The 26840-nt window shown below is 39.2% G+C and overlaps 1 protein-coding gene and 1 long non-coding RNA gene across 2 annotated transcripts in view; one reads left to right on the top strand and one right to left on the bottom strand.

The window, feature by feature from the left end:
- Nucleotides 1–15140, bottom strand: part of MFAP3L (microfibril associated protein 3 like) — a 35183-nt gene extending 20043 nt beyond the window's left edge. The window contains exons 1-2 of the mRNA XM_021553788.4: nucleotides 14965–15140; nucleotides 13426–13532 (exon numbers count right to left, since the gene is read on the bottom strand). The gene's annotated coding sequence lies outside the window, so the exon portion shown is untranslated. The remainder of the gene's footprint in view (nucleotides 1–13425; nucleotides 13533–14964) is intronic.
- Nucleotides 26–26840, top strand: LOC146767592 (uncharacterized). Its single transcript, XR_014954783.1, has 2 exons — nucleotides 26–215; nucleotides 3977–26840. It is a non-coding gene; the product is annotated as an uncharacterized LOC146767592 (long non-coding RNA).

Raw genomic sequence — 26840 nt, 5'->3', positions numbered from 1 at the left:
GCCGGGGCCGGGGCGTGCGGCGGCCGCGGGCGAGGCGGGGAGGCCTGGAGCGAGCGGCGCCGGCCGCGGCGGGGAAGGAGGGGTGCGCGGTGCGAGCCCCCTCTGCTGCCGGGGCCGGCGGCCCGGAGCAGCCGCCGCTGGTCAGCGCAGCCCTTCTCAGAGACGCTTGCGGGAGCAAGTGCTGCAGGAAGGGGGTAACACCCCAGCACGGCTAGGTAATCTTGAGAACCAAAATGCTGGGCTTCAGAGAAATGGCACACGTGCTTTCCCCCAAGGGCTTTATTGCTAGCGGGATTGCAGCACCCAGCTCCAGTTTAAGCTTAGTCCGAGGAGGTCCCAGCCTGTGGGAAGCTGACACTGACTATAGATGTCTAAGTGCTCTGTCAGCAGAGGGTAAAGCTGTCTTTCAGCTTGAGCAAAAGTGCTTGAATTTGGTTGGTGCTATTCGTGGAGGCTGTGCAGCTGCCAAAGCAGGGATTACGATGTAGGTGGCCAGCTGCAGGCAGGAATCTGGCAGGGACCTGTGCCGATGCTGTCGTGTGCCACTCTCCCTGGCCTTGTGGCATCAGAAGAGGAGGATGTAGAGCGACCTTCAGCTGAGTGGCAAGACCAGTGGGTTAAACCATGGAGGTCTGTATTTCCTTCCAGATGTTTATAGTACTTTTACAGCCAGGCTTGGACCTTGGTCCTATTATCCTCTTCTGATTGCTTCCAGGGAGCAGTAGCTGAAGCTCCTCTGTTCAGATGAGAGAGCATTTGCTGAAACTGCCAGAAAAACTTGGGTTATGACTGCATTTCATTGCAGGGGGAGGTGTATGTGAAGTACACTGTGGTATACATCAAAGCAGGTGTCTAGTCTGTCCAGGGGAAACTGAAGAGGAGTAGCAATAAAGGATTCAGAAAGAGGGAGGCAGACCCACTCCAGGGAGCTGGGCTAGTTATGTCAAGGGCCTGGGCTCCTGCTACCACCACCTTGCATGTTAGAAGTGTGAGGGTTGAACATGGATGCATCCAGTTCTTGGGAGTGGTGCAGGCACTGGTGATATCAGGCTGTTGACAGCCAGAGCTTCTTGTGTTCAGTGTCTCCAGAATGGAGAAAATTGAAGATGGTGGGGAAGATGTGTTTAGTGTTTTCAAACTTGGCAGCTGAGGGAGTAAGTCAAGGAGTGTGCTTCTTACTAACTCTTCCAGTAAAGCATTTACTTGGTGGGAGGAGCTGTTTAAGTCATAAGTCCTTGTTGGTTACTGACTTGTGATTTGTACCAGCATGACCACATTAATTACAAACTTGTATTTCCTTCTTCCTATCTCAAAGTACTGGTTTTGAACACAATTGGGTAGAATTTATTTATCAGTTAATGATGGAGCAAATCAGATACTTGAGTCCCCAATCTTACAAACTCGTTTAAGTCAGGTAACACTCTGCCACTGCCTGTCAGATCTATGTGTGATATGAGGCTGAATTTTTGTATTTGGAAAAGTCACACTTCTTTCCTTCTGAAAGGGTCTATCCTTTCAGGCTCCTCAGGTTTCAGTGAACATAAGCCTGTGTTGCTAGAGCCAGCCACCACATAACTTGCTCCATCCCCTTTCCTGGGAGATCACTATCATTTGTTAGGTGAGCATGTGGATTTAGTGAGGCATTTTTCCATCCCAACTTCCAATAGTGCTTGCACCAGCTGCATGCAGAAGACTGGCCCATTGATTTGAGCAGGAGCTATAAAAGATCTTCTGGATGTGTACCCTAGCTCTCGTTAAACTATAAAAAGCTCCCTGATTTACCTGGGATTAAATAATTATGTAATATTATTCTAGAGACATGAAAATACATGAATGATAAAATTGGCAATTTTTTTTAACAATACCTGCTGTAGGTAAACCCTGACATTTCATACTTAGTGCTACAGTGACCAGATTCTATTCCTATAAAACTTTAACATCATTTGATTAAAGGCAGCCTTTTACCTTAGAGCATACAGAACTTTGGTTCTGTTTTGCTATTGCTAATTGTTTTATCTGAACAGTGTAATCAGGGAAGCCTTGTAATCATGCAGTTAAAAATCTAAGATAAGATTAAATTGTACATTTTGTGTAGTTATAGTCCCTCCATCCACTAGGCGGAGTGGCATACAGGAATGGCTAAGACAAGCTTGTGTGCCGCACAATGAAAGGTAACAGCAGAGAAACTAAAGAAAAAGGAAGTTTTTAAATAGTATTCAGCAAACCAGCTATATTAATATGACACTCAACATAAATACATTAAGGACTATTCCATTTAGAAATTAGCTTGCCATATTTCTCATAAAGTAAAAATGAAATTTTGATTATGAGAAATATCTTGTTTCAATATGGTGATATTACTCTTTTCTTTCTAAAAATTTCTAGCCCCAAGTATAATTAGATCTTGCATGAATACTGATGGGAAAACTTTATTTATTAGGATACCTATCTTCAGCATGCTATTTTACTTAATTTAAATTGTTTTTTGAAATACCAACAGTGTTTTAGTTATATCTGTTACCCAAGATTGTTACTTTGGTTTTTATAATCTGTAATCACATTATTGCCATCTGAAAGACTGAAATTCCAAGCTAGACCAGTACTTTGTTGAGTATCATCCCATTTTTTGGGAAGCTGAAAGGCAACTGGACAAATGAAAGGCTTGCAAGTGACCTTGGGATGGAGATGGGGAAATCATATGGTCCTAGCCTGCACCAAATATGCCAGAATGGTGTGGGAGGAGGTGTCACAGGAGGGAATAGGTATTCCTGCCTTGAAAGAGACAGCTTGGGTGTTAGTTCCAAGCACTTGATTCATTATTTTTTTTAACCAGCATACATTCTTGCAGCAAAGACACCCTTCTTTTGGTACCTAGCTTTGTATTAGTCCTTTCAGGAATATCTTAGTCTGATGTGTCCCAGAGCACTGTGGCTTGTGTTTTGTTCTTGTTTCTCCTCCCTACCTTTTGAAACAACTCAAAATAAATTAGAAAATATTAGGCATGAAGCTCCCAAACATTTGGTGGTTTTTATTTGTACCTCATAATAACATGTAATGCTAACTATTTGTCTTCTTCATTTCTGGATTTGTTGTTTTCCTGGGCTGGTTCCTTTTTTATCCTCTACAAGTTGACAGAAATGAACAATTGCATTTTATTCCTCCTTATGCTTTATTTTTTAGGACATGGGGTTACAAAAGTAAATTGTTTTATACCTTTCCTGTGACTCCCTCCTTTGCTCCTCCCATAGGAGGAAAAATTCTCATCTTGTTGAAGATGGCATTTTCTGCAGTGATCCACTTTTGTCACTCATTTCTGAGGGAAATTCTTTCCTGAAATGTGTCATAGACAGTCTGTAAATGAAACAAATCCACTGATTATGTGATCACTGTAGCGTTATCTTATGTAAATGCATATATGATTCTTCTTGAAATTAACAGCTTATTGTGGTTGAATTTTCTTTTCGAGGTTCTCCTGGCTTTGCAGTATATTCTCTTGATGGAAAGGCCTCTCCCTGTTGTACATGTGTGAGGACCATTTCTGCATGCACTTGTAGCTGCGTTGAAAGTGTTGTTGCTCAGGCTCTTCAGTGATGTGTGCTGCAGAAAGTTCAGCTGTGCTGATGTGTTAAGACAAGGACAGATATATCTCCATAAATTATTGGCAGCTGAGAAAAGGGTGAAATCCACACCTCGTGTGATCTGAAGGGAAAATTCCACAGCGATGTTATAGAAAACTAGATTCAGAGGGTCTGGCACCACTGTTAAAAAGCTACCAAATTTTTAGGACATGAAGAAATAAAAGAAGGTCTGGTAAGAACCTCTCTATCCCCATCCCTCCCCCCAGCACAAAACTTTCCATGTATAAACTGAGGTTAACTGAAAACACTTCATACAGATAAAGGAGTTTTGGTTCCTTTCTTTTTCTGCATCCTGTACCACTTCCCTGCCCCATGATTTCCTGTACATTTCCTTCTAGCTACTGAAAACTGGAGACAGAGTATTGCTTCAGAGAACACTGATGGGATGAAGCTGAAAGCTGGAAATGGAGTTGCTGAGCCAGACGTTGAAGAATTTCAGTTCTCTGTCAAACTTGAGAGAGCTTTGTCTTTAGACAGATATATTGGTTCACAAATGGATTAGTGAGGATGCTGGATGAGCCAAAGGCCTAAGAATTGTTACCTTAATAATGTCAGATTCATCAGACTTTAATTATTTTCTTTTTGTACCAAATAATCTTATTTAATTCAACTTTGTGTTGTATGAAACAAAGATAATTTCTCTAATTGCCTTTGCTGACCTCGCCTAGCAATGGCTTTCCAGCTGAATAAACAGAGATAGGGCAATAAAAAAAAATCTTCACCACTAATTAGCTTTTGAAACATCAGTGTTTACCATTCACTGTGTGAACTGACTATCAGGCATTACACCACCATGAAAACAATCTACAACTGCATGTCATGAGTCTAAAATAATACAAGGCAGAGTACTGGGCTGAATTGTGAGTGAATGAAAAGATACTGGGCATGTTGCATGACCTTCAGCAAGATTCTAGGTTTATGTCAGTGAGAAAGATGAGCCAAATTATTCATGAGGCTGAAAGGGGGGGAAAGGACATGTGATCTTGGAACAGTTAGAGTTATGTTATTCTTGGGGGGAAAGATCAAGATGATTATGCTAATATTACCATTTATGTTACACTCTCACCAGAGTCAGAGTTTCAGGAATGTGACAAGCTCTGTGTGTTTTATCCAACTGCAAAAATACAATAGGATTTTAGCGCATCAGTCAATACTGTTTTTATTTCTTTTTTATTTGTATTTCTTATGAAGCAAATGCTTTCAAAAACAAGATGAATCAATAGGTGTGAATCATCAATAAGGTGGCTATAAGATGAAACTTTTAAAGAATATAATATAATCTAATCAGGCATTAATATCTGGGGAAAAAAGACTTTATAAAACAAAATAAAATTAAAATAAAATAAAAGCAAAACTCAAAGCTGTTTTTAGTGATGTAGCTATGTTCGTTCTCTTACTAGAGAAAGTTGAGTATATTATTACAGGAAAAAATAGCAAATGTGTCTTTGAAGATAGTGTGTATCATTAGGAATGAGAATTCTGCTTTTCAGCATGGTCTGCAGTTGAGTAGCACAGAGGCACTAGTGCAATAAATGCAGACTATTCTTGACAGAGGACAGAGATGGTGTGCAAGGCTGAGCCTTTTTACTTTCAGAAACCATATGTCATCAGCCCCTCCATTTTCTTATTAGTTATTCACAAAATTAACTTATTTTTATGAATAGAATATTTCAACTAATTTCATAATTCCATAATAGAATAGTAAAATTAAGTCAAAACTGGCAATTACCAAATGAGAAATAAAAGTATTTGGTGTCTGATATCTGAATATTTTATGCCAAAGAAAACATAAAAAGTAGGGTGGTATTTTTTTCACTGCAGCCATTTTATTTTGTCTGCAGTGTACAGAGGTTTGACATTAGCAGTTGCGCACAATTGTTCTCAGACCAGTGTTGACAGAAACAGAGTGAGCTCATGTAAATCATCTGTCCTTTGAGGAGGATAAAACCATACAACCTTGGGAGACTTACAAGAGAAATCATTCACTAGAGTAATTGTGCTTGAAATTCAGTGGGGCACATCTTCCAGCCCTGGCTGGAAAAGTAGATTCAGATAACTGTAGTTTTAAGAAATCTATTTGCAGCCAGTCATCTTGGGCTGTGTTTTTTAGTTCCTGACAAGTAAAAAAACATTTCTGAGATGCTCAGGGTGCATGAGGCTTTTTCTCCTGTCTGTTTCTGAGGGGAGTCCCAACCTGTGAAGCTGTTCTCTACCCTGCTGCGGTCATGATTTCTCAAATTGAAAAAAGCAGTACTGAATTCCCTCAATGGGAATTGTGCTCATTTTTGCACAGTCCCTGAGAAAAGGCAAACACTACACTGTCCAGCTGAATTGTTTTTGGTCCTGGAAACCACTTTTGCTGATAATTTTCAGTAGTATTTTCAAGGACCTTTTGCTTTTCTCCTGACTGTATTCTATGGCTGGTAACTTCAGGGGATTTTCACTTTAAATACTGTGGTTTATGTCATGTCAGTCCTATGGTATAAGCGGTTATCTCAATGAAACCAATTTTTGGCAAGGTTAATTTTTAATACTATGTTGAGCTTTAAGCTTTCACTGCCTTTAAATTATAACTTCTACTTTTCCAGCATCTACATTCTCTCAGTTAATCCATTGTATATTTATGTCTTTTCAGATTCTGCTAGTTAAATTTACTTAACCAGTACTTGAACATTTATCCAGAAGCACTTTCAACTTTAGACTTTCAGCATTGTCACAATGTAACCCTGCCATCTACTGGAAAGTATTTAGTAATGTTTTTTTTGTCGTTAAAATTGGGATAGTTATGTCTACAAATTTTATGTACAGAAAATGCCATCTCTACTCTGAAACACACAAGCTGATTCCCTGTTGTTCAGTGGAAATACGCACCTGAAATGCATGGATTTACATGGAAAGGGATCAAATGTGTAATAAACAAATGCTTTTCACTCTCAGATAGTCAACATTTTTGCCATCAAAAGTTATCAGATCTCTCATCCTCTCCTCCTAGTACTTTTTGGGTCGTGTCCCAGCACTAGGGAAGTTGGCTGGGTAATCCCCTGGCCTCATTGTTCTCTGCATGATCAGAAAGCTTGGGAGTCAGCAGTCATGGGGTGCACAGCTTCTTTGATGGCTCAGAGATTTTGTGTGTGTGTCTGATTTCTAGTTGAACAGGCAGCTGTACCCTCAAGATCACCAGGTTTTCATCTGGAGGGATGAAAGAAGCAAGCATTTGGAGAGACCAAGTGTAGTACACCAGCTGTGCTAGGGGATATATGCATGTGTCAGTGTTACCAATCTGCTTGCAGGTTATGCTGTGGAATAGGCTCTGGAGCTACTTGGTCCTATTTTGTCTTCATCTCTGTAAGTTACTGGTAGACTGCTGGCATCTGGAAATACTGGGTTTAGTAGAAGAGAAAGGCTCTTCTTTGTTTGCGGAACTCCTGTTTTTCTTGCTTTGTGCATTTGTGTAGCTGAGAGATGCAAAGAAGTTAATGTAATATAGTCAGACATACACTGTGGTTCTGGGAGCCTCTTGCCTCAAAGGCATCAGAGCTGATATCTCTAACAATGTCTGATTATCACTCCATGTCATGCTCTTTCTCTACCCTTTTTTCCTATACCCTCTTTGTGGATCAGTTTTGCTTTAGTTGTTCAACAAGACATTATCTCCTCTGAAAGACAGGGAAAGAAAACACAATGCAAAACAGTAAAGCAAAATTTGCTTCATAAAAGAGTTGAAGGAATTCAATAAGTCATCTTGCATTGGTTTGCAAAGACGGAAGCTATGTCCCTGTTTGGTGACCTGCTGTGCATTCATTCACAGCCAAAGCTGTCCATACAGGGGTCTGTACTCCTGAACACAGTACAGACAACTTCACAAGCTCAGATACAGCCATATGTGTTGCATAACACATGTTAACACATGTTCAGTCCCAGCAAATAAATCCAACAGCAACTTCAGCTGTGCTGAGCAGGACACAGGTATCTGGGATTTTGTCAGTAGATATGGCTCCCTGCAGAAGGAGCTAGGTTAGGTGTGCTGGCAATGCGGCTGTGCCTGTTGACAGCTTAGTGTAGCAACTGTGACAACTCCCCCTTAACAAGCAGAAATTTCTCCAGAATGACTTCAGTGGAAACAGCTTTGCAAAGGAGGTATATTAAGTATCTGATTCAGTCTTCATTTTCAGAATAGATTAAAAAGCAAGATAAAACAGGTGAGTAATTTTAAAGATTATCACACAATAGCAGAGATGCAATCAAAATCTCATTAATGTTTTCTTTCCTCCATGTACTAGTTTTCAAAGGAAATTATATTCCTTGGTAGAAGACCTTTCTATTATGGAGGAAATTTTGTAACTTTCTCTTTGATAGGAGAAAAGACCCAAATTGTTATCTACTTTCCGTTAAAATTGTCATTTTACAGCTCACCTACCCACAGAAAGACCTTGAATAGGGTTCATATTACTTCCAGATATCAAGAGAAAAAAGGTAATTGGTAACAGCACATTGTCTGGATGTTAATAATATTTCAGTTTTACCTTGTTGAAAAAATAATTTATTCCCACTATATCATATATTAGACGGGAGGAGATTTGGCACATTCATAGGCTTACTGTGATTATGTGTAATACTTGCATTTAAGCTCAAAACCATTTTAGGTTATTTAAATTTATGGAGAATTGTCTCCTACAGTATAATAGATGGCAAGGTTTTGGAGCCCCAGATACAGGATATAACTTACCTAGACTGAAATGGGATGAGCTGCAGGAGGTACTGCACCACACATGGGACTTGTGGAGTCAGAATCTGGTTTTAGCAGAAGAATCTTTGCACTAGGCATAAACAGGGATAGTTTTAGAGGGAGAGGGCATAGGAAATGCTTGAGCTGTTCATGATCAGAAGACAAGAAAGAAGGATATTTTGGGTGACTGCCAATGAAATAAGTTCTAATTTTCTGCTCCGGTGCTGAACTAGGACTGCTTGTCCTTAGACTAGGAGATGGGTGGGATGGAGTGAGACAAGTTACTGTGATGTTGCTCTACCCTCCTCTGAACACCATGTCTCTGTCACAGTTAACCAAATGGTGTGGGCTGGGTTATTTTTCTCCTCCAGCTACAATATATCTCTGCATATTAAACTGTTGTGTTTCTTGAATAAAAGAAGGACAAGTTCAGTCATGGCTGAATCCTAAAGGGCACCAAAAATACTCTGTTTTAGCTTCTCCTGTCACATTATCAGAGAGTATGTGGCAGTAATAGGAATTCCTAAGTCTCTTCCACCTACCCAGCATTTCATATCCTGAAGGAGCAGCTCCTGTCTACTCTATTCAGAATGCATTGTTTTCTCACATACATACCTCATTTTTTCTTCTGGTAGGTTTTAAGAGCTCATTAAAACTGCTTCTTCCCTTTCACAGGACTCAGATATTTATGCATTATAAAACTTCCCTTTTGTCTATAACACAGGTTGATTTTACTGCCTAATTTCATTGTTCCCAAGCCTACATTAATGAGACACTCCAGGAGAAATCTTAACATATATATTGCCTAGAACGGAGAAAATGGTATCATCTACTAGAATAAATAAAGTTGCGAGAAATTCTAAGATTCATAGACTGCCAAAATATTAATTTTTGCAGATTAAATAGTATTATTCTTGTTTACAGAAAGCTGTCTATGGACTTTTCAGAATAGGCAGACTTACTAAATATTTTTGAAGAGCAGGAAGAACAAAGCAGAGTAACAGTCTGCCCAGCCTTCCTCCAGTAACCCTTCCTGCTCCAAAGTGGGAATGGCTTCTGTGAATACATTGAGCATGGATTCTGCCTTTTACTTTCATTGGTTCCAAATACCCATCACCTTTAGCACTTGTACTGAGTAGCAATGAATTGTCCCTCCACTCTGAACAGGGGGATGGTGTCAGTTCTTGCTTACTAGAGACACACCTTGGAGGGAACAAATGTCATGGCAGGGGCAGTTCACCCTGAGATGCTCTTTCCTCCATTTCTCGTGCACTTAGAAGCCAGGAGTCATCTTAGGTAAACCCAGCTGATGTGGGGCATGTCCAGCTACCTCACAGGTCCAGTCAGGCAAATATATTCCAGATATCCACATCAGGTATTTGGTGGGAGATGTAACTGTACATTTCAAGGACATAGGTAATTCAAGATAATTGAAACAGCAACAGGGGCACGTGGCTTTCTCTTCACTGCACTTGATATGTGGGTAATTGGTTTTTCTTTGCATGATATATATATAGTTCATGTACTGATGACAAGTAGTTGTTCAAAATATTTGCAGCTCTGGAGAACCAAAGTGCTTCCACTGTGGGTGTTTATCGTCTGATGAAAAATACATAATTTTGTTTGAGGAGTTTATTTCTGGAGTCCAGAGAATAGCTTAATCACTTTAGAAGGTGAATTTATGAAACTGCTGTAAAATATCATAGTCTATAGAGTAACTTAACATGTGTACCACGTGGCTTATAAAATAGAACAGTATTTAAAAATAAAAAATTAGATAATTATTTGATAGACTGTCTATTATTAAAAAAATAGAGGAAATGAAGATGTATTAGAAATCAACAGTGTTCTTATTTTATTTGGAAAATATAAATTGGTGGAAAATGAAATAGCTGTAAAAATCTATTGGTTTTAAAGTCCACTGAGACTTTTAAAATATAAAATTGAAATGGTTATCATCAAATGCTGTTCATTCTCATAAAGCAAACTCAGTTTATCTGAATGAGTTTCCAATTATTTGTTTGATTTGTAAATAGTTTATGAAGAAATTTTCAAAACTACATTTTCTTTTGAAGCACCTTCTGTGCTGTGAAAGAGATTTGACTTTGACAACAATTCTTTAGGGAATGTAAGGCTAATGCATCAGACTTGCTTAGGTCCTGTGTGGAGTTATGTAGAGGTGCTGCTGGATGGCTTCAGGCTGCTTTCAGATTTTACATGGAGAATATAGAATTCATAATTTTGAATCTACTCTCAACATTTCAGGATCTCATGGTTATATATAAAGGATATGGAGCCATTTGATTTATGCAGACATGTTCTTCGGTGTGACAAACCTTATTGGCTGACAAGGAAGTGACACTGCTGAGCAGCCAATATATCTTCCTGGGCCTTTTTTTGATGAGCATAAACAAACTTATTAAAAAGGAAAAAAAATCGTTGTGCACTTTGGTCATACAAAGAGCCAATAATAGTCTTAGGTTACATGTCCAAGGGGCTGGATGCTCTCAACTCATGGGTTCTCAGGAGGGTATGGTGTATCCCTCACCAAATTGCTCAAATTGCTTAAATTGCTTAAAGACTTTGCTCTGACATACAGCTTACACACCTCCAACAGAGGGGTTTGTATATTCATTACAGGTTACAGGGATACTTTCAGGAAGATCTTTGCTGGATATTCTGTTGTTTGCATGTACTGTGCAAAGTATTAAGTTATTGTGCAGTTCTTGATAGTTACTGAAGATAAGATAGGTACTTTTTTTGGTGTCAGAGTAAAATCAGACACATAATTTCCATGCATCAATAAATGCAGGTTTCAAAAAGTGCCAGTTTGCAAGAGAATTTTGTTTTGATCACTTCATACAATTTCTCCCACAGTTTCTCATAGTGTCCTAAAATCTTGCTGTTGAAAATACAAGAAAAAAACAGATAAAACGAGTGTCCTAAAAGAGAAGCTGGAGTTAAGTTAATCCAAATACCAGCAACTAACACACTGACCACTAATATCAAGCTGGAATACTGTGCTGGTAAGGAACTTTGGGCAGGAGAGTCCGAAGCCCCAGGCAAAGCCCCAGGCAAACATTCCATCTTGCTTCCCTCCACACTATTCCACTTGACTTTGAGCCTTCATTCTCTCAAGTCACAAATACTTGACTCACTGGTTTAGGATGACACGTAGACTGATGTCTTGAGCTTCAGAATTATTATTGTAATGCAGCAACTTATCAGTGTCAGAAATAACTGATCTGAAATGAACCAAATGGGAATGGGGGAGAAATGGACAGCTCTTCTCGCTGCCTGACAGTCTCCCACATCTGTAATCAGGAAGCACAGCAACAGTATCTCTGAAAGCTGTCTGGTGAGATACACATGTATGAGTGAGAGATAGATTGTTCAGCTCTAGAGAAAAGCATATGGAAATGCTAAAGTATATCAGGAAAACTGCACTGATTAGTCATGTTGCATTTGCTCCCTTCTTTTGGGCAGATGCATGATTTTGCTCTGCATGTTCTGAGCAAAGGAGCTTGGCACTTCTGACACCCAGTGCTCATTCTGTTCCACTCTTCTTGCCTGCACTGTATGTTTGGTACCAAAACAGCTCAGAGAGCTTTGTAATGATAATGTGTATAGGGTTAGTCAGGGTTTAAAGATGTGTGTCTTTTTGTATGGGCCCATTAAGTGGACAGAAATATAAATATGTGCTGTATCTTGCTTTTTGATACTCAAGCTGGTGTTGGTCAGTGTAGACAAATCCCACATCTGCCTGAGCTGACTGTGGGAATATCCAATTTGCTGCCACAGCTGGAACTGCTGAGATCTCCAATGCCTTGACTTGACTACTACTGACCACTTTGTTTCTCACATCCTAACATTCCATGAACTTTCTGACAACAGGCAGAAGACTGGTAGGTATTTTCAGAGTATTTCTCTGACAGTGGAAAGGAGGCTATGTGCTCATGTGTTCTGTAACACCTGCCTGAACAGTCTTGAAAATTCCTGGTCAGTAATGGAAAAAAAGTTAGGTGTAGCTTTGGATATTGCATGGATGTCTCTTGCCAATATTCTAGTGAAAGAGGATGGATGTACTGTAGACCTAGAATACTCTTCTAAAGTCCTTTCTTTTAGTTGAAAAATGGTCCACAGTGACTGTAAGACTGGAAATGTGTTTTGTTCTGGAAAGATAAGTAAGTTGTATAATTGCTGTTAGAACAAAAATTAAAGATGGAAAAAAAACTATGACTATCATCAGAATACTTCCTAGTCTTTAGAACAACTTTTCCTCCACTTTAAAGGGATTTTCTTAGTTTCCTTTGTGGTTTTTTTTTTTTTTTTTTTTTTGTTTGTTTGGGTTTTTTTGCCATAATGGTTGTTAATTGCATAATGTGCACATTTATTAATAAAGAAGAGGTAATAAATAAATCACTTTTGGGGATTAAAAAAGGCAACAAGATTACACCACTTAAAATTCTCTATGGGTAAATACATTTGGGTAAATACATTTCTCATACTTAGGTACAGCCACGTTTCACTGGGGCTGAAAGAAGCTAGTGGAAATACTGTGTTGGAGACAGCATTTTTGAATATAAGAGTGTGGTTACTCAGATTTTGCTGGTTCATGGTGTCCTGTTAATATATCCATGCTTCTTCTTGAGTTTCACATATTTTAATGTAGAAGCTGTAAAACTGCTAAAAGTTCACACCCTAGCCTTGCTAATCTTGAAGGTGAAAGAGATTGATACAGAGATTCACCCATCCTGGTGTTTTATACATTCTGGGGAGACAAGCATTTCTCTTTGTGGACATTTTCCATGTCCATCACATTTAATGGAATTTTATTATATTACATTCCCAAGGGAAATTACATGCAAATAATGGATCAGATGATGGTTCCAAACCATCATAGTAACCATGTGATTTCCCCTTCAGAGTCCTTGAAATTTTATTGTCTTCTGAAAGAAAACATCACTTGACTCATGGCATATTCAGAACATCAGAAATTCACAATATAGGTAAAACTGCTTGAAGAATAGTTTTTTCCCTGAGTAGACAGTTTTTACTCACCCCTATCTCTGTGGCTTCTTTCATGATCAGCTGGGGTGTTTTGAACATTTCCTTAACTGTAATCCCTGAAACCATTCCAATGGAAGGGCAGTTTTTCTCTGCCAAGTCTGGCAAAAGAAAAGATATAAAAACAACAGTTTATTGATCCTGCAGGTCTCCAACATTGTCATACTGAAAGTAGTTTCAAGATGGACAAGATCTCATCTGAAATACCATGGGTATATTACTACACAATTTTTACCCTAATGTTTTATGAGATGACCAAGCAATTCTCTTTTTCTGGACTCTGGGCTAGGTTTCCTTTTGTCAGTCCATGATATTACAAATCAGTGATGTACACAGTTCAGCATAACTTAATCAATGTCTGTTTTAAAGTAAATGTTTAAAAATAATTGGAAAAGCATATTTATCCTCTATTACTACCAGATGTATACTGGCAGAAAATGCAGAGAAATGCAGCAATGCTGTCCTCATTTGAACTGGTATTAGTCATGCTAATTGGAGCCTTTTCTCCACAGCATGTGCATGTGTGTATGCAAGGGAGTAGACCCTCTGGACATATACTCAGAGTCCAGCAGCTTGGCATATTGGCTCTTTCCATCATTGCATGACATGATCTGTGCCTGCTGCTAAGTCATTATATTTGCAGCAAATTGTGGTACTACTTTGCCTTGTATTTCACTGTGAAAACTCTAACCCTTTTGAATCCCCCATCCTTCCAGGCAGCCAGGCAGCCTATTTGCAGCTGGCACTTTTCAGCAGGGGCCTGCTAACTTAATTTGCTATTGTCTGCTTTTACAGAAGTGATGGACTGTAGGCTCATTGACAGATAAATTTTTTCATTATCAGCATATGCAGCTGTTTGAATACTTACTGTGCCCTCATTCTTGTCCATTTTCTGCTTATTGTCAAATAAGCTAAAGTGTTTAGTGGAAAGCCCAGCTTCCCAAGTCAATTTTGCATGGCATTTATTGTTTAAATAAAACAGACAGCATCACAAAAAAACTTCCCGGGAACATACATGTGTTGTATAATTGCCTCTGAATAAAATTATGCTATGAACATAAATCTGAACTGCAGAGTTGTTCGATGCAGTTAGAAATTTTTTTAATTGCTTTAATATTTATTGCAGTTCTTAAAAAGGAAAGTACAGCATTTTTAGGAACAAATACCTTGCAGAAGTTTTTTACTCCACAATTAGTGACCACCTCTACAGTTTATCAGGTGAAAAAAATATTTCCTTAAATGAAATAAAACCAGTTTAGTCTTTACTACTTATATGCAAGCCACAGCCTGCAAGCCAGCAGGCTATTGCCTTAGCTGTGCACTTGAGATACTGCTTATCACACAGAACAACTGAGTGAAGCAGCTGTTGGCCCGGAGGCAGCAGGACAGGCACAAAATTTCTTCACTGTATGAGCTGCTAGGGTGCTGAGTTACTGATGATTTTCTCTGCCAAAAGCCATAATCTGGATTTGAAAAGAAAATAAAGGTCTAATTAGCTCATGTTTTGTGCTTTATCTGAAAGCCATGACTTACCTACAGAGAGGTGAATGTAGCAGAGCACAGTCACTTCCCATCACCTGAGTGACCCCGAAGTTTGATCCCTTCAGTTGCTGCTCTCTCTGTGAGGCTCCTGCTGTTTGCAGTGTTTTACTTCCTCACTAAGCTAAGAGACAGCAGGACAAACCTTGGCAGAGCCGAGGGTGATTTGCCTTCAGATCCCCGTGACGTTCCCGCTGCAGATGAGTTGCCAGCCTTGTGAGCACTGCAGACTGATTTTGCACGCCTGTGTTTACATGCCTGGCTCCTGCCTGCAGACTTCTCTGAGAGCTTCTGGTAAAACTGCAGGTATCACTTGCAATCTGTGACCACTTGGGTGACTGAGGCTCTCTGCTCTTTGCCTCTGACCAGCCCATGTTTTCCTGTGAGGAGTTTACTGAAGATGCATGGCAGGGTATCCCTTTCATGGTAGGCTCCCAGCTGAGTTCTCCCTGTCATGTTCAGAAAGGTGTGAAAATTGTCCACAGAGTTCATCTGTGTGTAGTCCTTCTGTAGTGTCCTGTTCTTCTGGAGTGACCTTGTGCTCCAGGTAAAGAAGGGCTTCTCTGACAGGCTGATTTCTAGTAGCCTGGTGAGGTGTTACTGCAAGTGTGACCTATAAGTTTAAATCCAGAGGTGATCATGCTAATTTAAACCTTTTCTGTTTGGCTCCATAGGTGTCTAAGTGTCATATGCAAATTCACTTTTCCAAAGACAGGCAGAGGCTGCCTCATCTCTTTCCTGGTTTGATTATGTGTCTCACTGCTGCAGCTAACAGATTACATTTTCAGCTATTACCAATTACTCTTTGATATAATTTAGTCTATTAGATGTAGGAATAAAATAAAACAAAATAGGTCAGTTTGTCATCAGATTGTAATAGTCTTGCCACACAAAACCGCTCCAATCATTACTCTTAAGTTAGACCATGATGCCTTCTGAGGCTATAATGTACGTGGAAATGTGGCATCCAGAGTAATATGAGATAGTACATGTGCAGAGCAGACATTGTGTCATGTCTAAAACATCACTGTATCCCTACTACAGGAAAAATAAGTTAATTTTCATAGAAATTCCAATAAAATATCTGATTCTTGTCAAGTTCTGAGCATCTTAACAAAGTTCTCTTGGCACTGCCACCTTAATAAAAGACTCAGTTTTTAGCAAGATATTAAGTTTTTAGACAGATATGAAAGACTGGTGCTCATGGCTGTATATTTGCTTCCAAATTAAGGCTATGTAGCCTTCTGGAAGTAAATAGTTATGCATGGAACTGGAGGTTGTTTGTGTAAATTTAAAAAGTCATATAATAATTAACAGGGCCTGTTAAACTAAGCTGAGAGTTGATGTGAATCAGTGTCGTTGGGAAATAAGCTCTGAGAGAGGAGGTTGGATCACTGGGTAACATGTGGATAAAGTAGGATTTGACCTCTAGGCATAAAAGAAAAAAGGCAAAGCTTGAGTTCATTGCAGGTTACTGGGGAAGCTTTTCAGAATTCAGGCAGAAAGTTGATCCTAAAGCAGTTTTTAGGTTATGAACAGCTTTGGCTGGGATGAAGGTGAGAAGCTACACTGAGTAAAACTATGATTTATGCAAATGTACAAAGTAATCCAAACTCCATCACATTCTAATTTCTAGCTGGCCTGGAAGAAAAATGGGGCAAAACCCTCTCTGGAGAAAAGAAGTGGGATGAAAAGGCTTGAGCTCAAACTGGGGCTTGAAGTCACAGAGCTCCAGGGCAAAGTATGGTGTCTGCAAGGAAGACAGAGATGCTCTTCTGTCAGGTCGGTGGCAGACAAGGATATCTCACTATGAAAGGGCAGAGGTTAGATTGGGATATATGTTCAGTCAATGCTAAGGCCATGACTTGTTTCAGATTGACTTTAGAAATTATTCCACATTTGGTTTCTGAGCCACCTTTTGCTCTGGGGCTTAACTGCAAGGCTGGGGAAAAGATCAAGAAAAGATCAGTCAATGTTGGGATACAAGCTAGGATTTGCCATTGCCAGTGCCAGTAAATGCTGCTGAGAAGCTGATGACACAGAGCTGGCCAGACTCTGCTGGGTGTCAGTGCCAGTCTGTGTTCTTGTGATGTTTGTACATGTGGATCTGGACAGTCTGACTAATTTAGAGGGAAAAGCTGGGCTTGTACTTGAGAGTGAGTTTGCTACACTAACTGTGTAAAAACTCAGATGCCAGCCTGTTTTAACTTGTGTGGACTATCTGTGCACAAATATATAAAAAGGTTAGAAATGAGAGCTATTTTTCAGGAGGCTGAAAAACTTAAGGTAAAATGCTCTTCAAATATAATTTTCTTCCTTGAATTTGCTTGGATCTTCACAAATATAGGAGCAGCACAGATGCTGCCAATGTGTACTGAGCACACTGACCTTTCAGCAATTTCCCTGTGTGTCAAGCAGTGTATCTTTCTGGGCCCTGGGGAATTGCAGGATGCTGGAAGACAACCCAAGTAAAACTATAAAAAAAAAAAAAATCAATGCTCTTGATTTCAAAGAACAGCAAAACACATGAGTCAGTCACAGAGGCATAATCCCTTACTACCCTCCTTGTCATGCCAGCCATGATTTCATTGGAAATCAATTTTAAGTTCTATCCTAGATGGGGCTTCTTCTGACTATGTTTTTCACAAGTCCTTTGATTTTTTTTCATGAAAGCTTTAAAAAAAGAATGAAGTTGGTGGCTGACCAGTGGTAGCTGATGAGTTAATTGAATGCTTGGCTTTGAGGGTAAGTAAAAAGAGTGTAGCCAGCTATTACCTGGTCACTGGAGAAACTGTCCAGCCTGCTTGCATGGATGATGGAGCTGCATACCTCTGGGCAATAGCTGTTTCTCACAGTGTTACCTAAGTAAAATAAGTAAAATAAAGGAAAATGTAAAATTATGTTGTACATTACATGTGTCCTATAAGTGTAAGTCATGGTAGACTTGGGTTTGTAAAGCACCACTTTTATTATATGGCAAAGGAAAGTCTCATGGCTGAATCAGTGAATGGGAAGTCAGAAGGTCTAGGTTTTCATCTTTTTTGAAGACTTCCTCAGGAACTTCAGACAACTCATTATGTTTGTGTCTCAATGTTCCAAACTACAGAATAAAAATATTTATGCTTTGACATAAATATGTATTTTTTAAAAAAAGATCTTAGAATAAAATGTTTTTCTTGGGTTCCTAACATGTTGCATCCATCTGGAGTTGTGGGCTGTGGTGTGAGATTGTTCACTTTCTTACCTGAAAACAGATACTTTATCCTACTCTTGTTCTGATGGTATGCTTAGACATAAAGAAAAAGCATCAAAATCATATGTATAATCTGCAGCAGTTTATATTAGGCTGTGAATTTGCTTTGTTAGAATCTGTTAGCTAGATTTCATCATGGTTTTGGGAAATTGATAAGTCACTGCAGTTGTGATGAGTGGGTCTTTTTGGGTTAAATTATTGTCTCCTATTTCCTCATGTGCACTTTGCACATAATGTGAAGTAGCTCTGCCTTAATTAGCTTTATCATTAATCATTACATGTAAAAATTAAGGAAGAGTTAAGAAGGAGTTTTCATGCTCATGGAGTGTAAGACTGAGAGGGGATGTCGGTTTAATGTTTGCCTTTGCTAAATAATATAAAGCCATCTTGGCAAGGACAAACTCCAAAGAAATGACAAATCTAAGATTTGTTTTTTTAGAGTACAATCAGTAAGAGGCCATTCTGTGGTCACTCATAGACGAATTGAGGAAGAGCAGTGCTTTTTTCCCCAAGGACTTGAAAAGGAGAAGCACTATTGAAATCAGCCACCACAGTTTGAAGCCCCACAAAGCAGGAGCCCCACTGCTCAGGAGCACTGTGTCAGGGAGAGAAGGCAGATGTTCTCAGACCTGTGCAATGAAGTACCGCTTCTCCACTGATCTCAGCTGTGTAATGAGAGGCTTGCTTTATACAGCACATGAGATTCCAGCTTTTATATCATTTTTCAACAAGACTGTTCAAGACTTGAGGCTTTTTGCTCATTTGAATAGTACAGAAATTTTGAGCATATTCTGGGAGTTGATAGTATGAGAAAATATTTTCAAGTTGTGCTTGTCCAGCAGAGATGATTTTGGAAAAAAACACAACTTCTTTACCCTTAATGTTCAACTTCTTTACCCTTCTTTACCATTAATGTTCATGTTAGGCTTTTAATATTCTTTTAAAAATTGCCCAGATGGCACAAAAATAGCCTGGATAGCTTTTCTGGGATAGTGTTAGGAGACAGCATGTTTGACTTTGTGTCTTTGTGGATGGTCAGTTGAAGCATTGAAGAACTTCATTATGTTGAGCTAATTTTTGTGGAAACAGAGCTCCAGAGAAACTGAGTTTTAAGGTGAGGAGATGGTCAGAGCACCTCTCCTATGAAGAAATGCTCAGAGTGTTGATGTTGTTCAGCCTGGAGAAGAGAAGCTTCCAGGGACACTTTTAAGCAGCCTTCCAGTACCTGAAGGGAGCCTGCAAGAGATCTGGAGAGGGACATTTTACAAGGATATGAAGTGATAAGACATAGGAGAAAGGCTTCAAACTGAAAGAGAGTAGATTTAGAAATAAAATTAGGAAAAACTTCTTTACTGTGATGATGGTGGGGCACTGGGGACAGGTTGCCTAGTGAAGCTGAAGCTCCCCCATCCCTGGAAGTGTTCAAAGCCAGGTTGGGTGGGGCTATGAACAATTTGGTCTAGCGGAAGGTGTCCCTGCCAAGGCAGGAGGGCTGGAACTAAATGATTTTGAAAGTCCCATCCAACCCAAAGCATGCAATGGTTCTATGATATATATTATTGAAGACAGTTAATTCTTGATTTAGTGTAAGTAGGTTTTAGAAGCTCAGATTTGACCAGTGGTGAATGCCAGCCTGGGTCATTCACCTCTAACTACCAAAATATATTTAAAGCAAAGGATTCTTTTGACATGTTTTACTATTTGCATGTTTTAACTGAGGCAGATGAAAATACATTGCTCATTTTGATAGAAAAATTGCATGGGACAGGAATATTAAAAACCAGAAGCAAGTACTTACCTGTTCCTACTGAGGAATACAATTTGGGTCACCCTCTGTCACAAGGAAATCTAAGTTGTGCAAGCAAAAAGGAAAATGTATTTATAAAGTCGCTATATTCTACATTTTCTTCATTCCACCAAAGTGTACTGACAGACAGTGTGTGACCTGTGACCGTGCAACAAGAACAAGTGGAATTAAATTGTATTACTCCTAGAGCTGTTTTATTCCTTTCACCATACAGACACTAGGGAAACTAAGGAATGGTTATGAGCCAGGTGAGCTGGAGGGTTTTCAAACAATTTCACAAGCAGAACCTGCATTTTTCTCTCAAAGTTATATTCTGATTATATTCCCCTGAAGGAGGGACAGAAAATAAATTGAAGTCTAGTCAAAGTTACATTATGAAGTTGTCTTTGACAAAAGGTGCCTTTCATTTACTTACTACTGTGAGTTTTCTGTGACTCAGCAAACTGTGGGGTTTGGCTGTCAGAATTAAATAGTCTCTTGTGGCACAATGCCAGAGTTCAGTGTGCTTTCACTTAGTGTTATCAGAAACTGAAAGTCAATAAAATTTATAGAAGCAAAATTTTCCAGCGTGTCCGTGACCTTGCTGGAGAAAGTTCTGCATTCAGCAGTGTCAGCTACTGTCTCTCAGTGTTCAGAGGTTGTCTTCACTGTGGTTTGTGTCTAGAGTTTTCTACAGGAAGACATTTTAAATTCTAGTCTCATGATGTGGTACAACTTGAACTAGATTATGCTTTATAGTCCCACCAAGTGCTGAACTGGTCTTTCCATCTTCATTTATAAAGAACTGTAAGGAAATACTCTCCATAAGAACTTCAAAAAAGGATAATTTTCATTTCTGCAACATTTACAGAGTGCAGAAATCTGCCCTATTTTTTTTTTTCTGGACATCCTAGCTGGAATAAGTTTCATTATGTTATGATGAACCCAGTCTTTAAATTCATGAAGACATTTTCTAATTTTTCTGAAAATATTCTGGAGAATTAAAACTGGAACTTAAATTTGTATTAATTGGTTTTACAGTCCAGAGAGTGCATATCTTTTCACTTCAACAGTCTAATGCAATAGACCCCATATAGCCTCACTTCAGGCTTCATGACATTAGCTATATCTTACTGATGGGGTTTCTAAAGCTTCCCATTGCCTGGATGCACTGTTCTCTCACTGTTCTGTTCTTTTTCTTTCTCAATAGGATAATTCCTCTCTTGTTAACAGTACGACTGCTCCTTTGTCTTCAACAAACCTGATACATCACTTGCAAATCAATTTGCAAAAAAGCATCCTATCTGTTTCTGCTGTAGAAATACTGCAGTGGATGCTAGTGTCCTGCTCCATGTTTTGGAACCTTTCCCATAAAGCGTTTAATTATGTTTTCTCTTTCCATTATTACCTTCACTCTTATCTTGATCATTTTTCCTGTCTCTGCACCTGTCTGTATAAACTAGATAGCAAAGTGGCGTAATCCTTGGGCTGGAAATAGAGATATGTGCTGATAAATCATCACTGATTTTTTAACTATTAAACCTGGGTCCTGAAATGCATGCTGGTTAAAAACCCATACTGTTAGATATTAACAGATGATACTTACCAGAGCTTAGCATAAAAAAATCAGACAATGAAAAGAATAAAAAAAGTTGGCAGCTGCTTGTAACTCCACTTGAAAAGCCCCTGGGATAAGGTGATCCTTCAAGTAGGTCAGTGCATAACTTCAGTAAATAATAAAGGCAATAAATACATGTGTGTAAAACCTCCTTCCTGAAGTCATAGCTGTTTCAGTAATTGACTTATTACCACCTCAAACCAAGGCTATCCAGACTTGGTTTGATACTATCTGTTGCAGAAAATAAAATCTTACTTTGGTGATAAGACTGAGTGGAGAACTAGGGCCCTAGAACACAATATAAATCCAAACACCTTCTCCTGAAAAACATTATCAGATGTGTCTGTTCACCCAGGACAGTTCATATTCAGCAGCACTATGCCATGTTTATTTTTGCTTTGACTTTTATGTACCTATGTTTTGGCAATGGAAAATTAAAATTTTTTGTAGTTATACAAACCCATCACCTGCTTCAGGAAGACTCTTTTCATGTATGCAAAGGTTGGAATAATGGTACCCAAGCAGGAAACATCATTATAACTGCCAAAAAATTGGATTGTTGCTTTCTCGGTTAGTGATCTTGTCTACAGTTTGAGAAGCAGACCAGCAGTTCTATAGGATAAGCTCTGCCTAAATATTTTCACTTGGAGACTTGCTAAAATATTTCATCTTTCCACTTCTTAAATGGAGTGGTAAATGACACTCTAATTTGAGACCACTCATTGCTTTCATGAGCACACCAAGGCTACATATTCTGCATATTCATGCTCTTCTAACACAGCCATGTGGACCATATTCTTAATGTTGATAATACTTAACATAAAAAAGCTTTTCTCCTTTAAAATTTTCCTTTGTTAGCAAAATGTTGTTTCCACACACTGTAACCCTGCTGCTGTTTAATCTCAAGCAAGAAAGTGAAGCTGGAATATGTGGAAAGGAAGGGCACATTGATACTCATTTATGTGAAAGGGCCAAGATATTCTCTGAGATCTTCATTCACAGAACTGTGTTGATAATCAGAATGTTGGGATAAACTAAAAGGCCCAATTTTATTTTTAATAAATCTCAGCTAAGTAGAAAAGTGAAGTCTTTAGTTTGCAGTAAAATGGTACCCTTAGTAGCAAAGATAATGGGTTGAGTGTATGAGCTTAACCGTGTGACTAGAATACAGTTGTACCAGGAGAAGAATATTACAGAGTGCTGGGAACCAGAGCTGTCTGCACACTGTGGAGTTATTTCCTCAACACTATTCTGGAGCAGTGCTTATCCAGGAGAAAAAATAGCAGATATATCAGGCCCTCAGCTTCCTAACAGAAATATTGGTGCTTAAGGCATGAAGGGAAAAATAAAGTTATAAATGAGTGAGTTGTATTAACACCAAACCTACTATTATCTGCTGTCATTAATGAAGAAAAAAATTTTGCATGAATTTCTAAAAACTTCCACTAGATTGCCAGTAACACACATCTCTAGCAGAAGATCCAGAATAACATGAAACAAGAAGAATGTAAGGTCATGAAAAGGACTTTAAAAGCTGTGCTTCTGCTCACAGAGCTTTTGATAACTAAACTGAAGTCCTCTGTACCGAAGTGAGTCACTGGCAACAGAAGGAAAAAGGAACCTTAGTAATAGAATTAATCTGACCCAATTTTAAACCTCAGCTACAGAAAAGATTAATTGTATCAACCAATGTGAATAATTCAGGTGAAGATATGTACATTATGGCCTTCATAAATTGACAATTTTGTAGATGAGTTCCCAGAGCCATATCTAGTAAATAAGCCAGTTTAAAAAGCTTTATAAATATTAATAACACCTCATAATTACTGTTATGAGGGGTACTAGATTGATGGGTTTCCCCCATTTCCTGCCCTATGCTTCAAATAGAATTCAAATGAAAACACAGAACCAGTTCTTGCAGCAATTCCAGTGTGGGAGATGTTTTTAGGAAGCACTTTTGAAAGGATGTACAAATGACAGGCACTGTAATTCAGTGACAACTCTGATGCTCTGCCATAATAAGACTTTTAAGGCAAATGCCACTTCAAAGTCGGTCTGCTTAAGCATGTGAGAACCACTATGCCATGTAGGATGCAGCTGCCTTATTTAGCACAGGGTCACCTAAATGCTTGCCACAGCTTCTGTGCTCAGACCTGTGCAGCACAGGAGGCCGGGGCAGTATGGGAGTCTGGGTCAGCAGGTTTTCCTCCCAGGCCTCTGTCTCCTTGCTGCGGATAGATGGGCCCTTGAGTGCAGCTAGAGTGACCCAGAGCAATGAAGCCTCCTGGTCCAGATGCACCTCTCTTTCTCCACTGCCCTCAGAGTGACTGGAGAGATAACTCTCCTAGCATGGAAGTGATACCAAGGCTACTAGTTGAGATTCTTAAAGATGGGATGTATACTCTTATCTTCGCTGTCTGCTCCCCTTCCCGCAAATACTAGGACATTCAGAAAAGAATTTTTACTTCTTTGAATCACAAAAGATGAAATGGATAATATGCCTCTTTGTAGCTGTGAAAAAGATAATGGTACATGAATTTGCATTCTTTGTCACATTCTGCTATGTAATTTGATGATGTAAGTACCTGGAAATGTCAATAGCATCATTGTATATCAAAGTCCTTTACAAAAGATGTTAATTATCATTATCACCATGGGGATACAGAGACTAAAGGGACTCATTTGGAGTTACTCAGAAAGGAGTAGGAAATTCAAGCAAAACCCTTTTACAGTCCTCTGCCCATGTGGTGACACCATCAGGATTTTTTTCGCTTTGGTACATAACCAACATGTTGTTCCAATGCAGCTGATCAGTACATCTCTATTCAATTGCAGTTACAATGGGGAAATTAGATATTGTATATAGACTCTGCATGATAATGTAGCCACTGCATTGAGCTGAGCACAAGACTGGAAAAAAGATGTGACCTTAAGAAAAGTTTGAACTTAGCAGCAAACTGACTCAGTGCCTGTGTATGAATTGTGGATTGCTCTATAGCTTGGCCCTAGACTTTAATTCTCACTGTCACTCACTTCCTACACAATAATATGTCTTAGCTAAGCAGTCCTTGCTAAATCAGAGACTAACTTAAACCTCTGTATTGTTGTGTTAGTTAAGACCAATTTTCTTTTGTCCAGTGTAATGTTTTTGTCAATGGCCAAAGCAAGAGCATAAAAATGGGGAACTAATTGATTCCTTGATATCCTTTCTCATTCAGGCAATCATTGAATTAGGAAATCCTCTAATGGACCACACAGATCATTGTGCTCAGAAGTCTTTTATGGTCCTGTTCCAAATCATTGTGTTTAATCCCTTTTTCAGATCCATTTATACATTTGGCCTGCATTAAATCCTATGTAATGTTAAGGTGCAAGAGCAAGGCTTTGTTGTGAGTTTCAATTTTTGGCAGGGGCAAAACATTTGTGAAGCTCATTTATCACAGCATATTGTATTTCCTGTGGTCTGTGAAGCCGCTACTGGAAACAATCTGTGACAGCTATTGAATGCCTAGTTTGGAGGCAAAGATGTTAGCAAAGCTATTAGAAGAATTCTGCTACAGCCTGGGGAACAGAGTAAGCCAAATTTTCTATGAGATTCTTCAAAGTGCCAGAAGTTCCATAGTGACATATAGTTGTTTTAGCCTGGTGTTTATCATCCTTAATATACAAATTGATACAAATTTTAGAGAAGTAAAATATTTTTGTCCCTTGACAAAGAAGGCCATTTCATAATCAGAAAATGTGGTTAGAACCATGTCTATCAGAGCAAGTCTCAACAATTTGTGTCTGGCTCTGGGGAAGATTTCTGATTATCTTTTGTCACTAGACTTTTTTTACATGCTTTGTCCTCCTCTGCTATTGAACTTAGCTCTCGTGTTATCCTTCTATCTTCAGTTGTCCTGAGCATCACTGATATTTTATTTTAAACAGTGAAAGAAAGGTCAGTGCACACTGTCCTGGTTTGTAAGATAAGCTTGTATTCTATTTGCCATCTGTTGGAGGTTGGGCAGGTTTGTTATCTCTTCCAAGAACAATGGTTTGCTCCGAAGAGGTAATGGTTTGTTAATGGGCCATTGACTGACTCACTGCAGGGCTGCTAACGTAACACCATCCCATTGTGAGATGCTCCACCCAGAGGGGGAAGCCAAGCACTCTTTTATTGTATAAAGTGGTACCTTTTTTGGGGAGACAGGGCAGCTCTCTCTCTTTATGGGATTCCCAGAGAAGCAGCTTTCTCTTTGTGGGATTTCCCAGAGAAGCAGCTCTTCGGCGGGATTCCCAGAGAAGCAGCCAGAGCGCGGTGAGGCGACAGCGGCGGAGCTCGGAGGCGGCCCAGGCGCAGAGGAAGACCGGCCCCATTGCCACCAGATCTTCAGAGGAAAACTATACCCTTCTAAAGATCACCACTGCAGCTGCAGTTCATCAGCCACTGCAAGAGGAGCAGCTATCATTTCAACCGGACTGCTACCAACACCCCGAATCCTCAGGTTGTGGACTTTATCACTAGTTTTGTTTGTACCAATTGCATTTGCCTTTTTAAATTGTTGTCTAGTTTTCTCCTAGTAAAGAATTGTTACTCCCATTCCCATATCTTTGCCTGAGAGCCTTTTACTTTAAAGATCCTGGTAATTCAGAGGGAGGGGGTTTACCTTCTCCATTGCACAGGAGGCTTTTGCCCTCCTTCACAGACTCCTGTCTTGTCAAACCAAGACACACACTTTTAATCAATTTGTAAATATATTTTCCACTCTTATTAGACCTCAGATGCAATGTGTGGGTGTATGTGTAGTCACAGAATTACAACATTTCATTCAGGAAACTTTCAAGAATGTGGCAAAGATTTCCTCTTGCTTTTGCAGTTTGGAATCATGGAACATTTTATATGGGATTTATCAAAACAATGTAATGGTCTTAGAAATTTTAGTTTTGTTTTAAAAAATAACTTTGTCATTCAAGAGTATAATAAAAAAATCAGTAGGACTTCCCTAAATACTTTACCCACTCTGAAAACCTGTTTTACTTTTAGAAACAGTGAGGGGATTGTATGAATTTTTTACTCCAACCCACCTTCATGGCTTTGGTACTACAGATAAGGAACTCGAAATTAGTTTCCTGAATGCCACTTTTTCAAAGAAGCCCAAGACCTGAATTGCCAGGATTCAAAGCAAGGCAGATCCAATGGTCTTTTAAAATAAAGTACTCCTGACATCAGA

This window comes from Lonchura striata, chromosome 4 (genome assembly GCF_050655825.1).
Source record: "Lonchura striata isolate lonStrDom1 chromosome 4, ASM5065582v1, whole genome shotgun sequence".
Taxonomy (NCBI): Eukaryota; Metazoa; Chordata; class Aves; order Passeriformes; family Estrildidae; genus Lonchura; species Lonchura striata.
Note: the sequence above shows the minus strand (reverse complement) of the source record. Positions and strands in the feature narration are given on the sequence as shown.